We start from the raw sequence: 15,367 nt of genomic DNA, 5'->3' as shown, positions 1-15,367 counted from the left end.
CTTACTCCCCTCCCCTATGACTGTGACTGAGGGGGACCTCCTTCCCCTGTATATGCTCATAGGGTATCAAGTCTCTTCTTGGTAGCCTGCTATCCTTCCTCTGAGTGCCACCAGGCCTCCCCAACTTTAGGCGAGAAAAGCATGGGAGAATGGGGAAAAGAAGGATCCAGAGGGTCCTAGAAACCTACAAGAACATTATGACGGGCGGATTTGGGTCCAGGGGTCCTGCTCAAACTATGGCACTAGCCAAGTACTATATGTGCAGTAAACATCAAACCCCAACCCAGATCTAGCCAATGGACAGGGCATTCTCCACAGTTGAGTGGAGAGTAGGGACTGAATTTCACACGAACTCTGGTGCCTCAGAGCAAATTCTTATGTGATGAGCTTACCCTGGCCCCTCACCTTTCATACTTCCTTTCCTCATAACCTTTGCCACAAACTGTATTTTGAACTATAAGAGAACGAAGCATTTATTATGCAAAAGCAATTGTTGCTTGAGTGCTGTCTTTCAAAATGAATATTTTACCCTTCTCACTTATTTTTAAATGCAGGCCACCCATATGTAATACAGCACTCACTGCATTGAAGTGACAGAGCAAGAATTGGAGATTATTTTCATCTCTGGGGTGAGTCTGATCGCAGAATAATTGGTATATTTTCTGGAGATGTAGTTCCATTGGTGGAGCGCTTGCTTAGCATGCGCAGAGCCCTGGATTCCTTCCCCAGCACTGTCTACACTAGGTGTGGTGGTTCATACCTGTTATTACAACACTAGGGAGGTGGAGGCTGGAGGATCAGAAGTTTGAGGCTGGAGAGATGGCTCAGAAGTTAAGAGCACTGTCTGCTCTTCCAGAGGTCCTGAGTTCAATTCCCAGCGACCACATGGTGGCTCACAACCATCTATAATGTGATCTGATGCCCTCTTCTGGCATGAAGATGTGCGTGCAGGGAGAGCACTGTACACAAAATAAATAAATAAATCTAATTAAAAAAAAAAAGTTCGAGGTTATCTTTGGCTCCCTAGAAGTTGGGCACATACATGAGACCCTACCTAAAATATACAAGCCACTCGCTGTTTGTGTGTCTGTGTTTTGAAATCACTGATGCTTCATTCATGTATAAGATGAATTTTAGTTATTTTTATGCCCCTTTACCGTGTCTTGTTCCCCTTCTCCTTGTCCCACAGAAACCTTTTTCACTTTACTCCCTCTCCTCCATTCATAGCTTTTGTATGACCCGTTGACTTTAGCTAGTGTTGCTTACGTGAGCATGAGCACAGGCTGGAGGGTATTTACAGGAGCATGAGCAGCTTCTCTGGGTCTGCAGAGCTGAGGAAAGTGACACCTCTCCCCTCCCCCCAGCCATTAACTCTTAAGAGTTGCTCCAGGACCTGTGAGGCCCCCTCCCAGCCATGAGGAAATGTCCAACTTTGGAAATTTCATACGTATATACAACATATGTTGGTCATACGCACCCCATACTCTTCCCTAGCCCTCCCCAACATATCTCACTCCCAACTTCACATCCTTTCATTATCAATTTAAAATATATAATAAAAGAATCCACTAGCGCTGCCTGTATGTTCACCGTTGTGAGGCCAGCCAGTGGGTAGCCTATCAGATGCCACAATCCCAAAGAAAAGTGAACGTTCCCTCACCAGGAGACATTAACTACCAATAGCTCCTGGGTTGGGGTGGGGCCTTGTGTGCTCCTGCGCCCCTTCCCCCATGGTTGTCCATAGGTAACCACAGCTGCTGTGAGGCCTTGAGCACTGCAGTCCCCTCATATCTAGAGGGCCTTACTTTGTGGTGGACCACCAAAGGATCTGAGTCTTCCATTCCCACACTCCTTCCTCTTTGGTATCAGCTGCTAGTGCTTAGCCCACTGTTATTTTCATGAGCTCAGGAGTACACACCGGTGTCTACAGGATGCTATTATGTGGATGCCAGTGAGACCGGCAGACTAAGGGTCCAGAGGTCCTCACTGGTAACTGCCTGGCTGCCTTGGGTGCCGTTGTCACCCTGAGGTCTTGATGTCTTTGTCTCACGGTGTCTGTTTTTTTAAACGTGAGAGAGACATGGCCATTTGCCCCGCTTACCTTGGTAGTACTGTGCTAGTAACCTGCCTATGAAAAATTGAGAGGAGAGGTGTTAGTGTTGCCACAGGGAATCAAATGAAAGTCAGCGATTACATGCAGAGACTCTTTTTCAGCATGAAAAGTTTCAGTGTTGTGGTAGGCTGATACCCCTGGGGCAGTAGTGAAATGCTGTGGCTAAGGTCTGCGGCTAAGTAAATGTACAGAGTGAAAGAAGAAGGAAGGGTGGACCAGTGAGAGGACAGGAAAATGGAAGGCAGCTGTGAAGCAGTGTGAGGAGAGGGGGAAAAAACAGGGCAAGTGTGAGGCAGTGTGAGAGAGGGGAAAAAGGGCAAGTGTGAAGCGGTGTGAGGAGATGAAACGATTGCGTGGTCTTGAATGCAGGCGTGGCCCTCCCAGAACTCTCTTACCAGGAAGTACTGAGGGGATTCTCAACCTATAGGTTACGGACAATGATCCGTCAAAGCTGCACTGATAGTCTTTTCAGTGGTTTTCATTCTCCTACTGTGGAAAATCACAGCTTCTGCCTTTTCCCCTTCTCTGGTTTGAGCCATTCAGCTGGGTGCCCTGGAGCACATACGAGGAGGCTTAGTAAGACCAAGTGGGCGATCCTTATCACCATCAGTGTTTGTGTTTGGTGTCTTTTCACTTCCTTTACTTCTGTTGCTGTTCTTCAGCCCACTGAGCACATGCGGTCTTCTGTCTGCGTGGGCTCACGTTTTCACACATTCCCACGCTTTCTCATTCTCTCAGAAGGTAGGTTGAAGATTTTTCTTTAAATGTGCCAGATTCTATTTAGAGAGCAGGATTACTGTGTTTCTTTCTAGTAGCTAGTTTCACAGATACTGGTCTGATGATAGTAAGATTTTTTTTTTTCCTGAGGCTTGTCACTCTTTTGTAGATAGTTGGTTTGGCTATCTTCTGTCTAGTGGACTGTGTGACTATGTATGGGTCTAGGACAAAATGGCATATTGTTTTCACACAATTTACCTGCCTCCTTTCTTAGCAACTGAGGAGTAGTGATCAGGATTTTAGAAAAAAAAAAAAATTACGTGTGTGTCCTTAAGACCAACCAGATCAGGATCAATGGCTTTTAATTCTTTGTCCATTGACCCTCTAAATTATTGCTTGGCTGAATCATCTGGTAACTTCTGTGTTTCTGTGTTTACCACATTTCTTTCTGTTGTTGCAAACCAGAGTCTCTCGTGTTTTTAGTAAGTGTTGATTCTTGCTTTTTCTTTGTGTCCTGTCAGTACCACAAGAAATTGGTCACAGCTTTAAAGGTCATCCACCAGTTGCTTTTTTATTTAAATAATGAGTATGGATTAGAGAGCAGCCTGATTTCATAGTCTCCTTCATCAAATACCTATAAAGCTTCTGGAGTGCACCTTATCTGTGCCTGTGGGGTCCTGGCTGTAAGACGGTACCATGTGGCCCTGTGTATAAATTGTTAGGGTTTAATGAGGTGGCGGTACAGAGAGACGACAGAGCGAACGTGTCAGGTAAGGATTACCACTGTTGTTCCATTTCTCTTCATAGTCATCCTTGCTACGGTTATGTGGGGAAGGCCGCCAAAGGAAGTGCTTTCCAGGTGGCCTTGCTGCACATGAATGTGGTTCGATAAAGACCTGTGAGCACAGTTAAGTCATCTCTGGAGACTGCACATAGTTAAGATGAGTAAGTCCAGGCCTGGCCACATGTCACCTCAACTACTGACATTTCTGCCACTTCAGCAAGATGGGCTAATTGGTCACTTCTGACCTGTGTTTGTGTATCACGTTGGGATTCTAGGAGGGATGCAGCTTGACTGTAGGTTTCCCTCCTTTCAGATCAACTTTAAAAAAAAAAAACAAAACCAGCCAGGTTTTTAAAGAATAGACGCATGCAGCGGGCTCCAGTTGTAGCTGAGAGGCTCAGTGTTTGCTTAGCTCCAGAGTCTGCGGTTCTCATCCGGAGCACCATCTCCCCCAAAATACCCAAGCAAAGCAACAATAAAAGATCCAGACATATGGTGACTAGTCAGGCAGCCGGCTTTGTCTGTACCAAACTCATATGCACAGTTCACCTGTATCTTGTATGTCAGCCTCGGAGTACGCTGTAGGGCTAGAGTACACCTCACTGCTGGCATAGGGCATGGGCAGAATTACTGACTCTTGCTTAAAGACTAAATGAAATCACTTTAGCAACAATACTAGAAAAAGCAATCACCTTATTCTGTTCAGAAAATACTTTAGGACTTCCGGCTTGAAGTTCACATGAGTCTATAAAAAGCCGGGAGTCAGAGAAAATGCTTTTAATGGTAGAAACTTGACTTTAGGGTCTTCGGTTTGAGCTTAATTCTAAAAAATGCTTTACTATTTTGTTTTCGAGATTACAAGTGTTCTGCTTACAGGATTTGGTAAAACCAGCAGAAACAAACAACAAACAAAAAAACTCATGTCACCATTGCCTAGAATGTTTCCTGACTATTTTCTCCAAAAGGTTAATTTCCTTGTCATGTGGAGACAAGTCTTTAGGACCCTGTGATGTATATTGCCAACAGAACTTCCTGCCTGGCTTCATTTCTGCAATCAGTAGATAGAATGCACTTAGCGTTATATTGGAGGCATAGCATTCATGAATTGGTTTGAAATGATAGTGTTTTGTGCAAGTGAAGAGCTTCTTATTTCTATGTAGATAAAGAACAGCGCAGTTTGTCTCCACATTTTTGGTCATGTGGGAGGGAGGGGCGCCTGGTTTCTGTGGGAGTGCAGTAAATGGGGCTGTATCATGACCTTGGGATGTGACCATTGCTGGGAACTTGTTACAGGAACAGTGGGAAATGAGTGTTGATGAGAGTAGCAGAGGCTAGCCCACACTGATATTCATTAGCTGCATGTCTGGTTGTCAGGTCTATGTTTGCCTTAGTAACCAAGGCAGTAAATGTAGATAGAAAACTTGCCAGAGGAAGTGAAGGTCCTGTCTTTGAAGAGTTCATAGTTTCACACAGAGCCAGGTTATTTGTCTCAAAGATCTTGTTTTGATGCTGCCTCCAGGTCTAGTGATCTGGAGCTAGCAGATCCTGCTCAAGTCTTGTTAAAGTTTTATCTTTCAAATAGTCTTGGAGAATGTGGTGTGATCTGTGGTGCTGTAACCTGACAGCGTGGAAGGAATCAAATGCTAAGAGGCAAAGCGCTGTTAGATTTCTTCCCCTCATAGTGGCTGACAGCAGACATCTTAGAGTTATCAGCATTTGAGTTTGAAGCCTACTTCTGTGTGCCCTCAGGCAGGCACTGAGCCTTCCAAGCAGTTACTTCCTTAGCTGTTAAAAAAAAAAAAAAATCAAGACCAACATACCTATCAGTTTGTGGAATGGATATCTGATCAAGCACTTGAGCATATGCAGTCACAGATAGTCATTAAATAGCCACAGTTGAGGACCCTAAAAAAAAATCTTGTTACCTTGTTATGAATACATAGATAGATCAGCTGTTTTTCTAGGAACCACACTTACATAGATGCTGTATTTTATGAAGTTTTGATAAAAGCAGAAATGGAAAACTATCTTAAATGAACTATAATTCAATGTGATAGAGTCTGGTGTATAGATTTTAGAAATGTAAATCCCTTCAGACTATAAGGTTCAATACATATACCAGGTATATGTCGGAAGGCTGTATGTGCGTGATGTGGGAAGACTCCGGCTCCAGGGAAGAGTTCTCTGAGCACTAGAAGAGACCTCGGGATCTTAATGGAAAGAATAAAATGCGAGCTGGGCCTGTAAAGACAGAAAGAGTATGGGAAGCAAGAAGTAGATAAAACAGAGGGAGGGAGGGAGGGAGGGAAGGAGGGAGAGGGAGAGAGCAGGGGGAGGAGGAAAGATCACGGTCATAGCCAATAGGAAGCTAGTTTAGGTTCTGGGTCTTTAGAAATATACAATGAGCTGTGTACACACACACACACACACACACACACACACACACACACACACACACACTCACTCACTCACTCACTCACTCACAGGCTTGAGACAGGTTCTCTGACTGACCTACAACTTACTATGGAGATTGTGCTGGTCTTGAACTTATAAGGATTCTCCTACCTCCATCTTGAATGTGCTAGGGTTACAGACGTGCTCCATTGTTCCTGGCCCTGGAGTAATTTGGAAACAATTATTACAGGAATTGGAAGGGGGGGGTGCAGAAAACTGAAGAGTTAATCATAGGTAGTGAAGCTTTAAATGAATACCTCCATACAATGTATGGATTGGGATCACAGGAAATGTATTTATTGAACACCTAGGAATTTACTATAGGTCAACAGTCCAAAGATGACAGGCGAGTCCGCAAAGTGCTAGAAATAAGCAACACATATCTAAATAATTCTTAGGCTAATGAAAAAGTCTCAATAAATAAATAAATATGGGCCAGGGGAGGCTGAGCCAGTAAGGTGGCTCAGGCCTTATGAACGTGATGCCCTGAGTTTAGATCCTCCAGCATTCAAGTAAAAACTGAGTGCAGCAGTGTATGTCAACAGTCCCAGCATTGGGGAAGTGAGGATGGGTTATCATTTGTGAGCCCTAAGCAGCTAGCATAGCTGAGAAGATGAGGTCCAAGTTCAGTGAGAGCCCTGTCTCAAAAATATGGTATAGAGTGGCCAGGGAAGGCATCTAAGGTTGACCTCTGGTCTTCCCATACACGGACACACCCATGAACATATACTCCCCTGATACATACATACATACTACACACACGGACACACACACACACACACACACACACACTAAAAATACATTAAACCAAATGAACACGAAAGCAGGATATATCAAAATTACTTAAATCTGTAGGATATAATTAAAGCTGTGATAGAAATAACAAAAACTGCTGTATCAGAAATACCCCACGCCTTAGATTCCGTTGCTTCCAGAAATAGTGTGCTGAGGGCTCAAGAAAGAATCCTTGGACTTGAAGAAGGAAATGGAAACTTTCCAAATTGAGAAGCAAAGAAAAAAGAGGGGGGAAAAAAAAAACCATTGAGAAGAATATCTAAAATGTTGAGACAACCGGAGGGGCCGTACCCTATGTATAATGGAGATATTATAAGAAAAAGAAAGAATCAAATTGAAGATGAAATAGCTGGGAATTTTCCAAAATGAATGAGAGTCTTCAGAGTGTGGGTAGACACCCTCACACCTGCAGGTAGCATGCATTCTTCAAGCTGCTGGAACCCCTCCCCCACCCCCACCCAAAGTAAGATCTTGAAAGGAGCCAGAGGAAATGAGAGACAACTTCACTTTTAGAAGGACATTGTTTTAAGAAGCTCTGGAGAAAGAGGATCCTGTAGTGTCAGAAAACCGAGTCTAAACTGATGATGTAGATTTTGGTATTCAGCAAAATTATACTTCAGAAGTGATAGAGAAACACAAACTCTTTCAGGGGGCCAGCAAGTTGTCACCTGACCTCCATGTGTGTGCCTTACCTACACACATGTGTCTACACATGCATACGAAAACAAGGTAAGATAATCTGAAAAGCAATCTTTAACAAAACCTCTCGCAAACAGAACAATAAGTGAAACGGGATTTTTCAGGAGTGGGGTGTAGCCCACCTCAGAGGAAATGCTAAAAGAAATAAGATTTATGCATTATTTTCTTCCATTCTGAGCCTTGCCTGTTTTGTTTTCTTAACTGCCTGTTTTCAGCACCTTGTTATTTGCTTGAAACTTACTTCCAAAGCCTGATATCACAATGTCCCATACAGTCGGCATTTCTGCAAACACCATCCATGCAGCAGCAGACATGACTACGTCCTAGAATCTCAGGTAGGAAACGCTATTGTTGCATTCAGAATAAACCCCACTGGCCTGAAGTGCGAATGGCAGGACCATTGTCCTGGGGCATTGCGCTTTGTAGACTTTGTGTGTTCTCCTTGGAACACTCCCGCTGCTGTTAGCAGCGATGCAGACCCTTGAGACCCTTCTAATTCATTGCATCAAGGTAGCACCCAGGGCGTTCCCAAAGGTCATTGTGTTTGTATGACATCCTCCAAGTCTCTTGATAGGAAGGAACCAATCACCTTTCAGTACACCAGGACCCTCGGGTTGTTAAAGGACCACTGCTATGGTTTCTTCAGCCTCACCTCCTGGGCTGTCAATAGTTTGGCCCAGGACACTGTGAATTCGACATAGATACATACATCCAAATCATCCTCTGCTTTCAAAATGGTGCCCAAGAACTGGCTTCCGTTTCTGAGCTTGTTACCATGGTGATGAATCATCTGCCTAGTTTTATAGTTGGCATGATTCTCCTGGCTTAGGCCACCTGTGTTTTCTTATTACCAGTTGATCACACTTTGGGCAGTAGTTAAATTTCCATCACTAAGGAACAGGGGAGGCAGAGGGCAAAACTAGTGATTTAGTAGAATTAGGTACGTGAATGCTTTTTATTTCCTTTCAGTGGAAGTTAGCGGAAGCGTCGCCACTTCCCATGGTTTCTAGCCTCTCAGAACTGGTAGAGAATGGTTATTCCTCACTGCTGGTAGAAATTCGCATTATGGGAGAAGCAAATGAGAGCTGACAACAGCATCTGAGATAGGAAACTACACTGCCCATTCTTTATTTTAATGAGTGAACACTAACGCTTTTCTGTCTTTTTTGTTTTGTTTTGTTTTTCGAGACAGGGTCTCTCTGTGTAAACTTGGCTGTCCTGGACTCGCTTTGTAGACCAGGCTGGCCTCGAACTCACAGTGATCCACCTGCCTCTCCTTCCTGAGTGCTGGGATTAAAGGCATGTGCCACCACCGCCCGACTACTTTTGCTTTTCTGTATCTGTATAAGCTGTAATAGTGAGATGGTTGTTTGAAAGTTCATATCTACAACGTTAAAACAAATGTTACAATATGATGTAAGAACGAGAGAGGTGAGAAGTAAGACAAGGCTTCTGAGAGAATATAATGAACTGTTGACTTTTGGAGATATGTTCATTCCAGACGCCCAAAGGCCATGACCAGGTCATTGCCCATGGTACAGGCTTAGCTGTGAGAATCCTAGATCTGTTTTCAGGCAGACACTAAATGGTCCAAGGAACCGCAGGCAGCCTGGAGAGCAGCAACAGCACAGGTGTGGTTATTGAAGGGTGACTCAGAGTAAACTGAACAAGTTAAGAAGATTTGCTGGGTGTGATGGTGATTTAAGGGAACTTTGAACCCAGAAAAATGTCACTTGCTGAATGATAGCCATTGTTGCCCTACCGTAAGTCTGTCCCATGTAACAGCACTTATATCAGTCCCATTGTGGATGTGACGCATCTTCTCCTGCTCGTGACTCACTCCTGACAGAGCGGCTTTCTATTCCCAAGCTGCAGTATAGGCGCTGGTCACCTCTCACCTTTGCTTCCACATCATTCGTGGAATGCAGCAATGACCACGTGACTTCATCCGTACCCCAGGCAGCACTTGCACAAAGGACCACTTCTCAGGAAGCAGAGGGGACATGGGAGAGCTAATGACTAGCCAAGAGTTACGACATGGTAAAAATCACTGTCACGTCACACTTGATCTCAGCCAAAAGACTGAGAAACAGTATTGTCGCTTGGACATCTGCCTGTTATTTCCATCCTGCTACGAGGATAGCTTGCTATGTCACAGATGTGTCTGTAAACAAGACGCTGTGCTCTGTGTGTTCGGGTGTTTTTAACCTTTGCTGAGATCTGTGGAAACCCAGGCTTTGCCAAAAGCACTCTCCTTTTTGTTTTGTGTGTTTGTTTTGTTGTGTTGTCTTTTGAGACAGCGTCTCACATATCCCAAGTTGGACTCAAATTCACTATGTAGCCGAGGGTGGCCATGAACCCTTGGTTTTCCTGCCTCCATCTTTCATGTACTGGAATTACAGATAGAGGTGAGTGCCACCACACCTGGCTTCCTGGTCACTTTTGTTAACCATCTGGCTGGTGTCATCACTGTGGGGCTTGTACTCAGGATTCTCCTTTGAAACTTAGGTACCCATCTGAGCTGTGTTGAGTCCCTGTTGCTGTTGCCTGGTCCAGAGCACTGTCTGTAAGGCTTTCTGCCCTGACAGCTGCAGGGACTGACTTTCCTATCCCTAGAAAAGAGGAAGGAGTTACGGATCCCTCCAACTCTTCGAGCCTATCGTGGGCAGGCCCTGTCCTTGCCATTGTCCCTCTGCTTACTCTCTTTGTTCCTCAACACATGCTTCCTAAGAAAGACTTCCCCAAGCCTTTTCACGTCCCTGGTTCTTTAATTCCTACTGCGGACTAACCAGACACCAGCTCCCTACGAAGCCATCCTGACCTTAGCAGGGAAGACCAGCTTGAGGCCAGCTTGATTGGCCGCTTAGGTTTTTATGCCCAACTTCTCAGTAGCCATTGTGCTAAAGCCACTTCTACTGCCTCCTCCTTCTCCTCCTCCTTCGAGAAAGGTTCTCACTAGGTAACCCCCTTGGGTGACCTCAAATTTCTGGGAATCTTCCTGCCTCAGCCTCCAAAGTGCTGTGACTGAAAGCTTTTGTCACAATGCTGTGGCAATTTCTTCACCTTTAAAGTTTGAAGGTGTTATCTTTGTGTGTGTGTGTGTATGTGTGTGTGTGTGTGTGTGTGTGTGTGTGTGTGTGTACACACATCCTCATTCCTCACATTAGAATACATGCCCTTGAAGGCCTAAATAGGGAGCTGGAGTGGTTTTGTGCTGCTGGGTGTGGGTGCTAAGCTGAACTTGGGTCTCCTGGAAGAGAAAAGAGCTCTCTTACCACTGGACCAGCTCTCTAGCTCTGCTTTATATTTAAATATGATTTGCGAGACTGATGTTTCAGTTACTGTTTATGCTGTCCAGTGTGTACTTGCTGTTTGTATGCTTCTAGGTGTGTCTCTTCATCTGTGTTTTTGGTTAGGCTACAGGGCAGATCCCACATCTGGTTGCTAAAACTCAGTATGCCTAAGACGCTTCTGTAACAGATATACAGTAAATTCGCCTTAGTTAAGGGAGCTGTGTATTTCCTCACTCGTCTTTTGTCCCTGGGAAGTGATGAATCAACACTGTTGCAATGAGATCTTTACAGAGCTGATGAGCAAAGCCAGGGCTGCAGAGTGTGTGAATCACTCTGTGACTAAAGGCTATTGCATAGCAATCCTATTTTGTAACTTTTGATAAGGTTACATTTGTGAGTGTTAAGAATAATTGAAATGTGGGCATTGAGATACAGCTCAGTGGTGAAGAACTGGCTAGCATGGCATTGCCTCAACACATGCACGCGCACGTGCGCGCACGCACGCACACACACACACACACAAAATAGTAGAAAGTGCTGTGTATACTCCAAGATGTATGCCCACACATGCACAGCTTTTCTTGAGCCCTCTGTGACTTTTTAATTTTTCTTTCATACAATACACCCTGACTCAAGTCTCCCCTCCTCTACTCTTCCCAGTATGCCCCCGCCTCCCCTCTCCCTCAGAGCCATTGCTTCTCCATTTCCCTCCAAAAAAGAGCAGGCGTCCCAGAGATATTAACTGATCCCTGCATTACAAGTCATAGTAAGACTAGGTACAGACGCTCAAGTCAAGCCTGGAAGAGGCAATCTAGTAGGAGGAAAAGGGTCCCAAAGGCAGGCAAAGGGTCAGAAACGCTCCCCACCTTCACTATGATGAGACCCACAGGAACACCAAGATACAACCATCAGTGTAGACCCATGCAGGCTCCATGATTGCCGCTTCAGTCTCTGAGGCACCATGAGCCCAGCTTAGTTGATTCTGTGGGCTGTGTTCTCCTGGTGTCCTCGGCCCCTCTGGCTCTGACAGTCTCCATAGATGGACAGAAACTGGTGTAAATACCCAGAAGAATATGAGGACAGTACATCTTACTGGAATGGAGAGTGATGTTTGCCTCAAAGTAAATGTAAGGAGACCATTTGCTAAGAGCATACTGAGTTGTAGGTGGTCATCTAAGGACGGTGACTTTTATTTCACTGTCACAAGTGAAAATGACTGAAAGTGAACTGGAGAGTGCTTATTTTCATGCATCTCTGCCATTTTTAAGCCTTTGGAGAAAACAGCTGAGAAGATTGATAGGTTTTTGAAAGAAGAAGCAGTCGGCGTTCTCTCAGATACTGTACTGTCTATAAACACACCACCTTGCAGTGTGGACTGTTGCCAAGGGAGTTGTGTGGGTGGTATGCATATGTGCATATGGAACCAAAGGAAACGCTTCTTTAAAATCCACACAGAGTGGCTATTTAATAAGTACTTGCACTACAGCAGTGGGCAACCACATCTGAAAATAGAATTAGCACTGATGTGGATTAATTCATATGTTATTATTTAAAGGCACAGACAGCTTTGACAAAGCTTATTTATTTTCAATAAAGCAAGCGTGTTCTTTCTTACCCAATCTTTAAATCTCTAAATCTTGCACTGACTTAAAGATACTATCAATGAAAAAGAAATGTTTTGGTGGTGTTTAAAAATTCCTGCCAGGTTGCCTGTTGATATAAAAATCTGAAAGTTCATAAGCCTTAGGATGCACTGACTGACTCCTGGGCATAGTTTGATTTTAAGCTACAAAGTGTTTCCGTTAACTCAACAAAGACTAGAATACTCAAAGGTAATAAGAAATAAAAGAGTGTGGCTGAAGAGATGGCTCAGAAGTTACGAGCGCTGACTGCTCTTCTACAGAACATAGGTTTGATTCCCAGTGCCCACACGGCACCTCACAACCATCTGTAACTCCAGTACCAGGGGATCTGTCACCCTCTTCTGGTTTCCACAGGTACTGCACACATATGGTGCACATACATGCAGGCAAACCACTCGTCTGTGTGAAACAAAAATAAAGGCAGTAACTGTCATTGACATAGAAATGCTGTGCTATTTTGGTGTAGTTTACTTTAAAACTTTATTTTGTGTTTATAGTAGAAACTAATGTGTTACCTGTTTGGAATCGAGAGTAGAGAGATTAACATGTAAGTCAGTATCTTCTGAAGGTGATCCTGTTGGAGCAGTCATTCGAAGGACAAATTTGGTTTTTTTCCTTTTCTTTTAGCTTTATTTATTTTGTTTCATGTATATGAATGTTATGAATGTGCACCTTGTGTGTGCCTGGTACCAGAAGAGTTTGAAAGCTGGCTTAGAGTCTGAGAAGTTCCCAAGGGTGGAGAAATAGAGTTCTCCGCAGAGTTGCTCATGCACTCAAGGAGGCTGATCTGGCATGAGTGAGTGAGGAGAAAGGGAGGAGAGAAAAGTTAGTAGCCAGGGGCAAGTTCTGAAAAGCCTTTGATTCAACAGTAGGTGTCTCTCTCTCTCTCTCTCTGTCTCTTTTCCCCCACCCCGTTGTGTGTGTGTGTGTGTGTGTGTGTGTGTATGTTACTAAATCTGGATCTCAGGGCCGTGTTGTTCTTAGACAGATGTTTTGCCATAGAGAGCCCTCTTTGTGCATAGTAAGCAGATGTGTGACCACCGTGCCCACGGTCACCCTGAAGCAAAGAGGAGGTATGGTCTGTATTGCCTCATTGGACCCTAATTACCACCCCAGGTGAGGGGGGCGATGCAGAGGTGCATGACATTTGTTTATCTACCATTAGCTGCACAGCTAATCAGGCAGCATGCAGCGTTTCTCACCGTGTTATTCCTCTCAGTCTCTGTGCAGAAGGTAGAGCTGTCGCAACCACGTAGCCCAGTGAAGAAATGTGGCTGACATAAGCAGTAGACTTGGGACTTGAACCCATTTTTGCCCATGAACCTGAGTTCTTTACACCCTTATTTCAGTGCCTACATTATCAGTTATTGTATAGTTATATGACACTAAATTGGAGAGCCAGGTTTATATTGCAAGCCCGTGGCTCTTTTGATACTATGAAGCCATCACATGATAAAGGCATATTAAATGCATTTTCTACACATACACCACACACACACACACACACACACACACGCGCACACGTACACGCATGTGCGCACCAGTCAGGCATGGAAAGGAACTAGGTAATGGTACTAGAACACTAGTTACAGGAGGTGAGGAGATGGCTCATATGTTAAAGCACTTGCCACACAAGCATGAGGACCTGAGTTTGAATCCCTAGCATCTGCATAAAAAGCCAGGTAATCTACACATGCCTGGAAGTGAAGACAGAAGGATGCTGGAGCTCCCTGGCTGGTTAAACTAGCTGAATCAATGAACTCCAGTCTCAGTGAGAGACCCTGCCTTTAAAAACAAGGAAGAAGGATTGAAGAGAACACCTGACACTGACCCATGGCTGTCCCAAACATGCACACACATGAATGAACTCATACCCCTACATACACAAACACCGAACACCCAAAAAGACCAGTGAAAGGTCTTGGGGCTGTGAGCTGACCAAGATCATCAGCTATGGAAGAACCACTCTTTCATCTTCCCCCAGAATAAACTTGACTCCAACATTTAATATTTCACCAATTGATAGCACGCCTGCAGTGTATTAATTTCCAGCTAAAGGCTGTAGCTGCACTCTGCTGCTGCCTTCAGCAAATCTGGTGGGGAGGTATCCAGAGAAGTCTGGCCACTTTTCAGCCCTCCTGTGTGTCCTGTCTTCTCTCAGGTGTCAGCCCCTTTGTGCTGCTGGCTTCGCTTCTCTGATTTAAGCCCTCTCTGACCCTTTATTAGGAACCCGCAAGTTTCTGGGACCATTTGATGTGCAAATCTAATGACAGGTTCCTTTTCAAAGGACCACTTGATCTGTACTACCCAGCAGCTATTGACACAGCTTTTTCTAGACTGTTGCTCTGAAAGCAGGCTTTTGATTCTGTTTTTTTTTTTTTTTTTCTTTTTGTGGTGCTAGCTGCTTTAATTTCTCAAGACCATGTACATGGTAATAGCTTGTTAAAAAAAATATAGCTACATAATGTTATTTTGCAACTCTTCAATTGGTCTGTGGTTTGAAATTAGGCTTGGGCATCTTTTCCCACTAAGATGACCATAGAATGGGGGAGGAGGTCCCCCTGGGTCATAGACCTCAGGGAGGGGAATAGGGTGAATGCGGGAGGGAAGGGGGAACGGGAGGATACAAGTGATGGGATGGCAATTGAGTTGCAATCTGAATAAATTAATAAAATTAAACAAAAGATAATTCCACCAGCCCTCACGGACACTTTTTGTAGTCACGTACTTCCCTTCTTCTCTTTCTCTTCCCCCACGTCCCTCCCAGTGCTACAGAGCGCATGATTGTAGGCAAAAGAGCATACAGCTAAGAGGCGATCTTTCTGACTAGATAAGAGCTCAGGTAAAAATACTCCAGGATTGACAACCC

The 15,367-nt window shown here is 44.4% G+C and overlaps 1 protein-coding gene across 2 annotated transcripts in view; it reads left to right on the top strand.

Annotated features, from left to right (window-relative positions):
* The window catches only part of Eps8 (epidermal growth factor receptor pathway substrate 8), a 169,631-nt gene that overhangs the window by 55,440 nt on the left and 98,824 nt on the right, over positions 1-15,367 (top strand). Inside the window, exon 1 of one of the 2 annotated variants that reach the window (XM_051155514.1) lies at positions 552-629. The exons of the other annotated variant lie outside the window; for it this stretch is intronic. The gene's annotated coding sequence lies outside the window, so the exon portion shown is untranslated. Of the gene's footprint in view, positions 1-551; positions 630-15,367 lie in introns of those variants that run through there. 2 annotated transcript variants of the gene reach the window in all.

This window comes from Acomys russatus, chromosome 13 (genome assembly GCF_903995435.1).
Source record: "Acomys russatus chromosome 13, mAcoRus1.1, whole genome shotgun sequence".
NCBI classification, from domain to species: domain Eukaryota; kingdom Metazoa; phylum Chordata; class Mammalia; order Rodentia; family Muridae; genus Acomys; species Acomys russatus.
This window is presented reverse-complemented; position numbering and strand designations above follow the sequence as displayed.